At 36.7% G+C, this 13,796-nt stretch overlaps 1 protein-coding gene across 7 annotated transcripts in view; it reads left to right on the plus strand.

The window, feature by feature from the left end:
• Positions 1–12: 12 nt before the first annotated feature.
• The window catches only part of apbb2b (amyloid beta (A4) precursor protein-binding, family B, member 2b), a 60,035-nt gene continuing 46,251 nt past the window's right edge, over positions 13–13,796 (plus strand). For all 7 annotated transcript variants that reach the window (XM_056256884.1, XM_056256887.1, XM_056256886.1 and 4 more), the window contains exon 1: positions 13–110. The gene's annotated coding sequence lies outside the window, so the exon portion shown is untranslated. The remainder of the gene's footprint in view (positions 111–13,796) is intronic.

The following is a 13,796-nucleotide window of genomic DNA, read 5'->3' on the forward strand; positions in this document are numbered from 1 at the left end:
CGATCGACTCGTTCGCGAATCGGACATCGCTAGATGAGATGAGGAGAAGAATATACTAGAGGTAAATCAGAAAAAAAGGAGGAGAACAGGAGAGGGTGGTGACATCTGAGGTGAGTGATGTGCTATGCCAAAATATTTAACCTGGACATAAGAGCAGCTGAATTTATGATTTGAGAACATTTAATTATTTTCGTTCGCCACTTCTGTTGGTAATAAGTTTGAAAGGCTGGAAATATTTGTGGACGCGCTTCGCCCTAACAGCGATAGCAGAAGGCGGATAAACGCCTCGGCAATGGGCTTCTGACTAACAGTATCGGATATTATCGTTGCTACAGTAACAAACACCCTGTGGCTTGATATATTGTAATCATTTTGAAGCGTCTTTGATGTTGTTATATCATGTTCGTTTTAGTTGCGATGGAATGGTGTAAACGGGGGTCGTGCGTGTGGTCACAGCCCTCCTGAATATCGCTTGACTTAACGGGTCACTTTGTGTTTCGCGTTTGTTCCTTCACTTTTACAACGAATGCCGCTTCAACATTAGGCTGTATATTAGGCTATTAAATAAACGCCATTTGTGCCGTTTATTTCGCCACGATTATTTTTACTCGCCTCGCCTCTCCCCCTATCAGGTCCATGGCAGGCTCCAGCCCCCCGTTCAAGGCCAGGCCAATGGAAAAGTCAAAGCAGCGGGAATCCATAGCGTATCATTCGGGGCTGTGGCAAACGCGCTTGTTTGTTTAAGTTAAAGCACCAACTTGTGTGTTTGAAAGAATCATTAGTGTGAACGCGCCCGTAGGCCCGTGTGTGCGTAGGCTACTCGCTGCTGTAGGTGCGCGCGTCGCAGTGGCGAGACTCTAGTCCCGTTTTATGACGCCCGTTCTGCGGCAGGCACAGGCAGCTCCAACAGCAGACATGTTCTCTGAAGACCATTTCACATTCCCCGGTCCTCTTATAGAAGTACAATAGCCAATTATACTGTACACCAGTCACCGGCATAACATCTTCCACAGTAAGGCCTTTGCGAGCTATCGTATAATTGTGTTGATATAGAGAAAGCCAATGTAACATTGAGAGCTGGTCTGGGAATTGTTGTTACTTCAAAGCTTGTTGCTACATTTCTGGAAAGCAATGTTTGTCAGATGAAATGGTTTTGGTGGCTTGTGGCAGTGGGTATTCTGTTTGTTTATGTTCTTGCAAATGTGTTTGTAAATGACAAGAGGTCATTTCCACTGAGTTGAGTCCCTGGGCCTTCTACAGTTATCCACAATAGATGTTGGTTGTAAGTGCTTCATGGGTTTGTCTTACCTCTCATTACTGCACTGTTTATAAGCTAACTGTAGCTTGCGGCATACATTTATAAATATTATTAACAATCCAAACATAGAAATCTGTAATATGTGGAGGATGTGGTCCAAAATTCTCAGACCACCAGTGAAAATGTTGTATGTTTTTAATCAAAAGGTTCGTCAAAAAATGAAAGATTCTGTCATTATTTACTCATCCTCATGTCGTTCCAAACCCACAACTTTCCTTCATCTTTGGAACACAAAAGAAAATATTTTTAATATTCTTTCCTATTTTTTTGTCCATTCAATATCTACGTAATTAACATTTTTAAACACTTTATAACAGTAATGAATATAGCAATTTAATACAAGTCTTCTGAAAAGATTAATCATTTTATGTAATCAAGTTTTTCATTTAGAGTTTTATTCACATAAACATTGATGAACGCAGCTCAAACATGCATGCTTAATACACAAGAAGGTTTGTTCTTGCGTGTGTCAGCAGGCAATGTTTATATGTGATTAAAAACTTAGCTTTTTGAACCTTAAAAATGTTGATTATACAGACTTTCAATTAATAGACAAAAATGATGAGAGAATATGAACAAATGTTTTATGTGTTTGGAATAATGTGAGGGTATGATGACAGAACTTTCAGTTTTGGGTGAATTAATATTTTTTTTTCCTGACAAAAATTATATTGTCAGGCCAGCATAATAACATAAAAACAAAGAGTGTAAAAGTCATTAAAATTAATATTTTATGAACGTAAAAGGGGTTTTCAAACTTATTCTTTATATTCATAATATTTTGCTTTAGTACATCATTAAAGCCAGTTGTTTAAATTTGGAAACATGTTGTTTGTCTTTATGTCACATTAGGACATACAAATATATAGCTAGCTGCAATTGAATTTTAGGAAGTTGGTCCCTTGCAAGTGATCCTGATTTAGCCTATATGATCAACTCATTTATTTGGTATGTTACTGGTTGGTTAGAACTTGATTTGAAAATGTTCAGAATAGCATAATCTTTTAAAGTTTCAGTAGAAGCAAGAACATTTGACATTTTGTACAAAGGGATTCACATGATCAGTGTCACAAATTTTAATTTTTATATTAATTAGTGACATATTAATAGTGCCGAATCTTTGTTTATTTCCTATAAAATAATATACAAACTTTTAGTTCTAAGTATAGCGGATACTGAATGCTGGTATTGGGACAGGCATTTTGAACCATTGTTTCTGTAAAAAACTGTGAGCAGTGAGCACACATTCAGTATGCATAATGCAGTTAATCTCAGTGTAAATAAACCTTTTTCAGTGGCTCTTTCTCTTCTTCTTGATCTCCTAAACTTGACTTTTATCCCTTCACTCCTTGTCTGTTTGTTGTGCAACAGCAGCTCAGTTCTGTCTGCTATAGTGAAAATAGTATACTTGTTAAGGATTCAGATTTCCATGTGCTCTGGCTGGGATAAGGTCTCTGCTTCGGGATTGAGAGTCTTCTGGAATGTTTTGCTGAAGGCTGTTGTGGTCATAAAGTCTTATTTCCAGAGCCTGTGCTCCTCAAAAATGTTTGTATGATGCAATGTTTGTTATAACACTCATCATGGGATATATTTTGGTTAACTGCTGGCACAATGCTATGTCTGCCAGCCTATGCAGTAACAGGATTTTGTTGGGGTGTAAATGTGCTTGTTATCACAGGATATAGACTGGTAGTAGTCAGACATTATTGAAGGCTAAGTGATATATTTAGGGTGTTTGGTGACTACCTCATTGGACGTTCATTAATTGTATGGTATTATGTGGCATAAAATTGTCATATACAGCTAAGACAGAAGAACCCCCAAGGTCATGGCAGTATGACCCATTTTACAATTTTGATGGAGACCTTAAAGGAGAACTCCGGCGCAAAATGAACCTTTGGTCTAATAAAACATTGGTACCTAGTCAACCGTTCTCTGAGATTTGTTTTCATGATAATCGAATGTAAAGAGTTTTATCTCTAAAAACTGTTTAGCGTATAACGCTAGTAATGGGGGCATCTATTAAGTAAAAATAAATCGCTAGTTTATACCACTAACAAGGCTCAAAATAGCCCCACACTAACACAGTAACATAATGAGGGTCCCTACATGCAAAACGAAGCATTGAGAACTTTGTAAGTGTACAGACCGTTTAATAAGGAGATATTTTATGAAGACAGTCCACTTCGTGTATACAGACAGGAGCCATCTTTGGAAAACAGTCTCGACTAATCAAACCACGAACGCCATTCATACAGTTCAGAAGTTCACTGAACTTCATACAGTTCAGCTCACTTAGCACGTTGTTCGTGGTTTGACTATTCGAGACTGTTTTCCAAAGATGGCTCCTGTCTGTATACACGAAGTGGACTGTCTTTATCTTTATCTTCTTAGTAAACGGTCTGTACACTTACAAAGTTCTCAATGCTTCGTTTTGCATGTAGGGACCCTCATTATGTTACTGTGTTCGTGTGGGGCTATTTTGAGTCTTGTTAGTGGTATAAACTAGCGATTTATTTTTACTTAATAGATGCCCCCATTACTAGCGTTATACGCTAAACAGTTTTTAGAGATAAAACTCTTTACATTCGATTATCATGAAAACAAATCTCAGAGAATGGTTGATAAGGTACCAATGTTTTATTAGACCAAAGGTTCATTTTGCGCCGGAGTTCTCCTTTAACATTTCATTCATCTCATCTCTTAAATTTAAAAAAATATAATGTGTGAAAAGTGAAATATATTTAGTAAATGCTAGAAATCACTACCTGTCTAAAAATATAATGTGTGAAAAGTGAAATATATTTAGTAAATGCTTGAAATCACTACCTGTCTCACTGTACTGAGTAGACTATAGCAGTGCTGACTATTACCAAATCCTGGCATTTTACAGATGAATGATTTTTGTCTTTTCCAGACTTTCAGAAATAAGGCCTGCTGATTTTGAAACAAAAAGATTAGTCTGTTCCAGTTTCAAAGCTCTATCAACTCCCATTGCAAGTGCATTACTGTAAATGATTTTTGGCCATTTTGCAAACTGAGGGGCAAATGTTTTTCTGTTGGCACAGATGCTGTAGATAAAGCTTAGCCCAGAACATTTATCCCTATGATGCAGCAGCTGCTTTCATTTTCATACTGCTCTGTCTGCAAATTTCTGTTTTTCTAATGAGACACATTGCAATATGAAAATATACCCTGCCAATATTTCCACCTGCCCCACCACAATTTCTCTTTCTTTTAAAGGTTTTTTTATGTGCCAGGGGAAAATCTGTTGCATTTTCTTTAATAAAAAGGGGTTTAATTTAGTATTGGTATCGGCTCTGATACTGCCATTCTTTGCCGGCCATCTACAAATCGGGTATCGGTTGGGTATCGGTCAGACAGGATTATAAAGCACCGTAAAGTTTTTGTGCACTATATTCCAAATCTTCTGAAGTAATTCGATAGCTTAATGTGATGTACAGATGAATATTTAAGTCTTTAAATTAAAGTTCACATAAACGCTTCTCTTCGCTGCCGCTGTCAGTCATTCTCCATTAACTGCATGTCACGTTAGGTTACAACAGTCAGCACGGTATAACGCTCTCCAGGATCATTCAGTGTTCCCATTATTTGTAGATAAAGGTCGATGGTTTTGCATAAAAGTACTTTATCTCGAGTTTATTACTGTTTCTAAATCATGTCACTTGCTACCGGGTGTCTATTAGATCACAACACTGGAGTAGAATAGAAAAGACAATTGTTCTTCACGCGCACAGTAATTGAAATATAAAACTGTTAAAAGAAAAGGCTTACTAAACTGTTGCATAGATATAATACACTACGCATCAATATATCTTCCCTTTGTGCTTTGCGAAGAGCTGTGACTTGTTGCTTCAAGCTTATCATCCTGCGCACGGAATGTACATAAGCGATTTGTGGCGCTCTTTATTGGAGCCTTTCATATTATAATACTTTTGCACAAATTCATAGCCTTTCTTGTTCTGTCCTATCTATCAATGTTAAGCTATGCTATACATTTAAAAGAAGTTTCTTTTTTAAAAGAAAAGTCTTTTAATTACATATACAATTTGTTTTTCATGAATGTATTTTATAACAATACAAATAGCAATGTGTAACATTGCACCAGATTTAGTACTACACTTGTTCACTTTTGTTTGTTCCCCACTAAATAATTTTTTTCACTAAAATGTTTAGATTTCATAAAATTATTGTGCACACATGATTTTTCTAGAATAACGTTTGCTGCTGAATTATCCACTAACCGAGTTTATAATATACTGTATCTTTGCCATAGATTATGAATATATATTTTTTCATTTGTTGTTTATCTTTATAATGAAGTAGTCTGTATTTAGTAAATTAACATAAAAGAGTGATTATCAGTACTTCACACAGAGGTGTAGAAATTCTACAATGATAAAAAAAAAGCGCTGGTATCGTATCGGTATCAGTTCTGAAAAAATGGTATCTGGGCATCCCTTGTTTATTTGGCTTGTTTTAATTACTTAGCTGGAAATTACACAGCTATTAACTCCATAATAAACAAACTTTTACATTTTTTTTATAATTATTTAATTTGTTTATGTTGTTTAATGCTTTCGATAATTTCTTGCAATTCAGTTTTGACTGGCATATTTGTAAGCCTGCAATCTAAATCCTTCGAATCTCAACAACATTCAGTTTATTACAGAAAATGTTTATGTCTACAGAAAATGTTTATGGCCATTTGTAAACTAAATTTGTAAGGATTCGGGTGTCATCCGCTTCTAGTTATTATTGCAAACTGGTACTTATCATATTGTTTTAATTTATTATCATAAAAAACACACTGGTTTATAGCGCAAATAGATTTACTGTTTAGTGTTTACATCACTTTAGGCTTGCTACAGCAGTCTATGTTACCGGTGTTACACAGTGTTTCACACGTTTCACTCGAACAGAAGGGTTCTCCATCTGCTTGCACTCGAAAAAAGCCCCGCCCCTCAGCCATCACAGAAATGAATGGGGTCTTTAAAAACGCCCCCTAAAAAAATCAAGATTTATGGGGCAAAAATGTCCCTGTATGAGTTCTGGTTTTTATTTATAACAGGATATAGAGTGTGCTGTTTTCCTGAATATCAGCACAATTGCAAATGTGATAGCCTATTGATTTTATACAACAGTTCAATAAAAATAAAGTTAATGTTATAGGTGACTTTCATTTTAGACTTAGAACCTTGTCTGATTTTGCTCTACTTCTCAACAAATCCACAATAGAGCAATTGTGCATCTCAGTGCAACTGAATGAGTCCGCAAATTGAAGGAATCAGAAGGAATTGAATGACTCACTCGTTACAGTTTTTCTGAATTGCTAAAACACTAAACCCCATTCTCTGAACCAAATTCTCAATAGCCTAAACCAATTGAATAAATCACTCTTTCTGTAAAACATTAAACAAGTTCAGGTAAAACACCATTTGCAAATCTCATGAACTCTAATAAAACATTGGACTTGTCGTCATTTACACACAACGGCTCAAAATTGTTCACACTTGTTACTTCTAATGATGTGACCAAACCAACTGTACAAGCCAAAATTGATTCAAAATGTTGCACTGAATGTTGATACCACCAACAATGGATAGAAACAATAAAAGAGGGAGAGAAGGGAGAGCACGTGTATAAGAGGTGGTGAACAAGGAGGAAGAGGATGAGGACGAGAAAGAGCAGGTGTGGAGAATGTTATCAAGGCTGGATCTGGCTTTAGGGTTTTTCCCTTTGCCTGAGATGACAGTGTCTGTGATGTGGAGAAACTACTCAGGCCAGATCAACATGAAGACATGATGCTGAAGCAGAATCAAATCTCTCTCACTGACCTTGATTTTGCAGTTGCACAACTCTTCTGAGTGTACTTTACTGTAACATGCTTTTCATTTAGAGGTTTTTACTGTAACCTTTTTTGCTTATGCCGTTGGGTCACTGTATTTTCACAGTATGCTAGTGTTGAATATACAGACATTTGATAGGCCTACTATACAATATTCAGTACAATACTATACTTGCAGTGCATACAGTATACGATTTATTGTATATTGTACTGTAAGTTGTCATTATTACTATACTTTTTTTACATACAGTAATTGCAAAATTTGTTTACTTTGTTACCATAGACTTTTTTCTGTAACTGCATGCTTTCTGTGTTCTCTCCATTTTTTGATGTATTGTCTAACGAATGATTTGTAGTGTTTAAAGAATTGACTCGCTGTATGTATGATCTGAAAGCATTGTTTGATTTTGAGCACAGATCAAATTGTTTTGAGGCTATTGTTTCTCTGAATGTTTCTCAGTCAGAGGTTCTCTGAATGTGGTTTGAAAATTTGGTTTTGTGTTTAAGGTTTTGAGAAAATGAGTGATGGTTTCAAGAAATGTGTTTTAGCAATTCAGAAAAACTGTAAGATAATGATTTGATAAGATAACTGCCACCTACTGGCAGTTTTAGTTTCAATAATTTTTTTCCATCGTTTAATTTTCTATATTTATATCTCACGCCTGCAGTTGATAAAATCATACTTGCGGTGCAGCTGCAAGAAAGTCTGTCCGCCCTTGCGCCAACTGATTGTTTAAAACGGGCCTCGAAATTGCAAAGGCCGCCTCTGTTTGGCCGTACACATTACAGTGCAGCAGAAGTCAGATTTCACTTATCACGTGACGTGACAAAAAATTCACTTATCAGATGACTGACAAGAGGATAGGGGAGGATTTGGTGCGCAACAGTTCTTGAGCATTGACTCTTATCTTGTAACATGTGCAGTTAGTACCGGCGCTCCCTATACACAGAATACACATGATCACGAATTCAAAAGCGAAAGTGAAGAACCCTTCACGTACCCCTTCAGTACCCCTTCCCCCTCCCCCTCCAGTAATAGCAGTGTTGTCACAAGTTTATTTACTGCTGTGAAAATGTCCTAACCTTGACATCCCTTCTGCGCTTTGTTATTCTATAAGTTATTAATCTATAAAATCTTGCACATTCACAGAAAATAGCTTACTTGCGCTTTGAAAAATAAGGTGGATAAGGCCTAAAAACACTAGATCACAGGCCTGATAGGGTAGTTCCATTATTTGGCCATCCTTATTGTTGAGCTTTGAAATGTTCAAGAATTAACTCAGAATTTTCTTATTCTATGTTTGTATATGCTATATGTGTATTGTATATTTCTGCTCCATAAACTTGAATATATATATTTAGATAATTTATAAATTGTAAATATCAGATGAGACAATATCCAACTTATCACCCTTTTTAAATATACTTAATTCCTCATGCTCTGTAATTCCATCGCTCTCTTTCTTTCTCTGTCTTTCTTTTTTACTCACAGACACACAAATCTTTAGCATCAGACTGGAGTGATATTACTTTGTCAGTGTGTTGGTGACCATCTTCATACAGGATCTGGTATCCTTGTCGCAGCCTGTGTTTTTTTGGGTTTTTTTTTAGGTAAGCGATGTGATGTCACTGCTAATAGCTGCGTCCTCTGGGCATACTCTCTCTGTGTGTGTGTGTGTGTTGGTTTATTTTCCAGCAGGCTGCTGCACTATGTCTCTGTCTCCCTCTTTAAGGGTCTGGAGTTGCTGACTGAGGAAAATGTGAGTCAGAGGGGGATAGAGAGAGAGAGAGAGAGAGAGAGAGAGAGAGAGAGAGAGAGAGAGAGAGAGAGAGAGAGAGAGAGAGAGAGAGAGAGAGAGAGAGAGAGAGAGAAGGGGGAGGTGCTGTGGAGAGACTGCAGCTGATGGCTGAGAGAGGGGGGGGGGGGGGCATGTAGTACAGGGGTACATCTGCACTGTTGGGTTATTGCTCTGTTATATTGTTTTACAGGATAGTGCTTTTACTGCAGCCTGCTGAAGTGTTCATTTAGGATGACATTATTACGGGAATTGAATGAAGGTTGTAAACTTAAATAAGTTTGCAGGCTACTTTGAAACAACTTAATTTTGGTCGAATTGGATATTTAGGAGCCAGATTACTTTTTTTAGCTGACAAGTTGCATAATAGTTTGATAAAGATGGCTGTTCAGAATTGGTTTAGTTCTCATTTGATGCTGTCATTGTAGCGATCCTGATTATTTAATATTTAGGCTATTTATTGTAGGCCTACTTGTGATTTGTATGAACTGTCGGCCTGTTTAAAAAAGCTATGTAGATTGTTTAAGGTATATTATTTACTTGTATATTTACTAATTTACCTATTATTTACTTAGTAGGTTTTATTTACTCCCAAACATAATCAATGCAAACATTACAGTTGGATTATTTTTTCAATAGTTTACTATGCTCAGCAATGAGCAATAACATTTGTTGTGTGAAATTGTGATTTTTGTGAATAAATTCTTTCTTCATATATAAAATATTTATATCTTTAACGATCCCTGCTTCATTTTGAATAAGTCAAATCAAATGATTTGCAGTTCAGTAAGGGAGAAACACTCTCATGGCAAATATTTTACATTTTGACAAATTGGTGGTGAATTCATATGAATTCGTACAATATCATTTACATTTTTATATGATATGCTTACTCCACGGACGCTTTGGTTAAGGGGTGAGGTAAATGTAAAATACTTGCATTTTCTCTATTTTCAGTTGAAATAATAAATATAATTTGTTTGTGGAACAAAAGATTAGGCCTAACTACCATAGAAGATGTTATTTGACGAAACCACATATGAATGCACACAACTGTTTCCCAAATGTCACCAACTGTGTTTAGATTTTAAGTGACTCTGTCACACATTTTACATTTTTGTTTACATTTGTGACCATTTTAGACCAAATAAATGACTGCCTTTGTCATTTCTCTCCAAATACCTATCAGGTTGTCATATTTCAGTTGCTCAATTGAGCATCAAATGAACGTGAAGCTCAGGGAAGTTAAAGCAGGAGTAGCATGTTAACATACATTATTGTAATAAACTATTGACTGAATTATAATGCAATGCATGGAGTAAATTTACCCTTTTAATGTGTGTGTTTGTGTATTTCCCTTCTGCTCAATCAAAACATTTGCCTTATGTGGCTTTGCGTTTGCTGAATAAAAGTTTGGATCGTATCCGAGAGATGCGGCTCCCTCTGATTCTCAAATGGCTGTGCAAATAAAGCTTACGACTGAAAATCGGCTTAAAAATTGTCTAGTGGGACGTTGGCCTTAGACTAACTTCAGAGAACTGAGGGAGAAGCCAGACTCATCATTCATCCAAATCAGTCCTGCTTTCCACAGAAAGGGGGTGTAAAGTCATGCCACAATCCCACTGTCATTCTTAATTTGTTTGTGTGTGTGTGTGTGTGTGTGTGTGTGTGTGTGTGTGTGTGTGTGTGTGTGTAACATTACACTCCTCTCATCTGACCAACAGTTGCCTTGGGCTTGACTCAGGATTGTGAAAGTGCTGTTTCATTCCCACTGTGTGTGCATGTGTGTCCCTATGCCTGTTTTCTATCCCGCCGGCCTAACAATATGAGGCTTGTATTGTTGTTTCTTGCTCCCTGTTCTCTCCATCTCTCTCTCCCCCTTTCTTTCTTACTCTATGTTGCTGTTGGAAGCAGACTACCATGTGGTCTGTCTGTTTTCATAAAAAAGGATGATGACTGATGTCTCTGTCATTCACATGGGTGAAGATATAAATGGTGAAACAAGTTTGTATGTGTGATTGAGTTGGTTTGCAGTATTTGCTTGACATTAAAAGAAAAACACTTATTTGCCTGATAATTCACTGGCCCCTTTGAAATGAATGGTCACAATTATTGACAAGCCTGACATCACTTCCTATTTCCTGTGGATGTTTTCACAGAGCCTGAGTACACACTCTCTCACATTCCTCTGTGTGTTTGTTCAGAGTGATTGTGTGTTGGCATGTCTGTCGAGAGCCGGCCAGGCTTATGTTTCTCCATACTTTTCTGAGAAATGAAAACACATTTGATTTATTCTGTTTTTTCGGAATGAATTTGTATGTTATTCTGTCTGCCTCTCCTTGCTCGACCTTCGTTCTGTGCTGCACTGAAATGATATCGTGTCAGTCTTGTCTCGCTCTGAGATGTGAAACGCACAAACGCAGACGCTGCACATTAATTTGCTAGAAAGTTCCTCTGCTTAGTGAATCTTCTCCCGTCTGCAAGCTCTGTCAACGTCGTCCATCTTGTTTCTTTTCTTTTCTTTTCTGTTTTTTTTTTTGACAGAATGATGAGGTGAGATGCAGGTTACATAGGCACATGAAAGTAAATCTGCATTTCCAATATTTCTTAGCTGCATGTGAGTGCGTGTGTATATGTTTTGTCAAGGCTGTCAGGAGCAGATGGTAATTTTTATGCTAATTTTCATGCCTCAGAGCAATGCGCTCTCGAACCTGACAGGTCCAAAGGTGCGAGTGTGTGTGCGTGTGTTTCTCATCGGTCATGTCTGCTGCTGTAGATTCATATTCACCTATCACAAGCAAGAAGATCACTGAAATATCAAGATGTTTTATTAATGCTAGAGTGTTCTGGGTGGTTGCCAGGGTGACACAATGCTATCTTTAGTTTGTTTGTTGAGTAGTTTCTGTTGGTTACTTTAGCCAAAAGGGTAAAACAGGGATTTGTTCAAATAATGACTAGGCCTATGCAATCTGAGATGCATTTTCCAATCAACGTCCTAACTAGCTGCTTTACTATACTAGGGTTGAGAATTTTTTGGTACCTCACGGTTCTATTCAAATTGATTCTTGAGTTCACAACTCGATTAAAAATCAATTCTCGGTTTTGAGTCAAATTTCAATTTGATATAGATTTGATTATAGTTTACTGTTTTGGGTTACTTTTCCTATTTGAATGTGGTAGACAGTTGAGATCTTGAAGAAAAAAATCCCACCGAATTAAATGTGAACTAGCTCACGACTGTTTCCCGACATCCAACGTTTGAACCGTTTTGTTTCAATAAGTTTTATTAATGATGTGGAGGTGATGGAGTACACTGAAACAAATGTGATGTACACTTTACTTTGATACAGTTTTCACTCAGAAATTGCCAGTACATTTCACAAATAATTGCACAAAGAAACACATTGATTTAAATGTAACATTTTGAAGTAGAAAGATTGAAATAGTATTTTCTTGTAAAATCTTTATTTTATTTACAACTTTTAATAAAACAAGTTTGATAACTTCTGCGAGATTAAAATAGGCTATAGCTCGAGATTGAATGAATGTCAGATTTTAAATAACAAACATGACACGTGGAGGACTACTTCGCTATTTTTGTTCTCGATTGTTTTGCATAAATTGAAATCTGTGTATGTGTGTGTGTGTTTACATATAAAATTAAATGAAAGATGTAGATTGTACTACATGTTAGCTTGCTCGGTTTTTTTTTCTTTTCTTCATTTTTCTCTATTCTAGCTACAGGTTGAGCTGTAGTTCCAACCAAACAAATTTGCAATGTTGTTTGCAAATGTTCATTGTAGAGGTGGTACAAAATATTGATATCACTGTCCTTCTCCGTACGAAATGAGAATCGATACGCTGGCGCCAAATAACAATATTTTAATTAATAAAATAATGCGCTCTAAATGGATTTCCTTGATCCCATGCGTCGCTACTTCATGGCTCCTCGAGGTGGCGCTCAAGACATGAATGAGGGAAACGTGAACATAAGTTAACTAAGAAAAAGAGGTTTTTAACATAATGGCGGACAGCATTGTGAGTTAAAGTCCAAAGTCTGGACCCACTTTGGCTTTTATACCATTGATGGGACAAACAAAATCGACAAAGAGTACGCAATATACAAGAACTGCCTGGTAAAAGTAAAGTGCACGGGTAATACCACAAACATGCAAAGCCAACTTGCAACGCCATCACCCTGATCTCATTGAAAATGTTCAATTTAATTTACTGACTGAAAAACTTTTTGTGCTGTTTTCTAACAGTTTGGACTTGAATAAAGAGAAAAAACCATTTTGTTTTCATATTTAGGCAGATATCGTGATGTATCATTATAGGATTGTCTAGCAATGTATTGATTATCGCAGAATTGTTGTATCGTGACAATATCGGTATCGTGAGCCGTGTATAGTATCGTATTGTGAGGTACCCTGTGATTCCCACCCCTAGTTCATTGGAACTATGGTTTCGGGAAATTCTCAATCGTTGAACTATTGCTATCGACAGAACTCGTGACCATAATTAACTTGGCTAACAATGCTTTTGGGAAACATGTCTCTGGGTAGTTGAATGTATTGTACGACCCTACTTTGAATAGCCTACAGACTTGTCTAAAAATCTGTTGGCCAAAGGCCTGCTAAATTGCAGACTGCTGGTTTTAATGGGTATTAGTGCAAATATATTGCTGCACAATCTGATCAGGAGTTACAGAGTTTCACAGAAATGAAATATAGAGAGAGAGGGAGAGATAAGCCCTGTATAAGCTGTTTTATTATGTAATATCAAGAATTTGCTGTAATTTGGTAATGCTTAG

The sequence above is a fragment of the Rhinichthys klamathensis genome, unplaced genomic scaffold (genome assembly GCF_029890125.1).
Source record: "Rhinichthys klamathensis goyatoka isolate OS25496 unplaced genomic scaffold, OSU_Roscu_1.1 h1tg000133l_1, whole genome shotgun sequence".
Classification (NCBI taxonomy): Eukaryota; Metazoa; Chordata; class Actinopteri; order Cypriniformes; family Leuciscidae; genus Rhinichthys; species Rhinichthys klamathensis.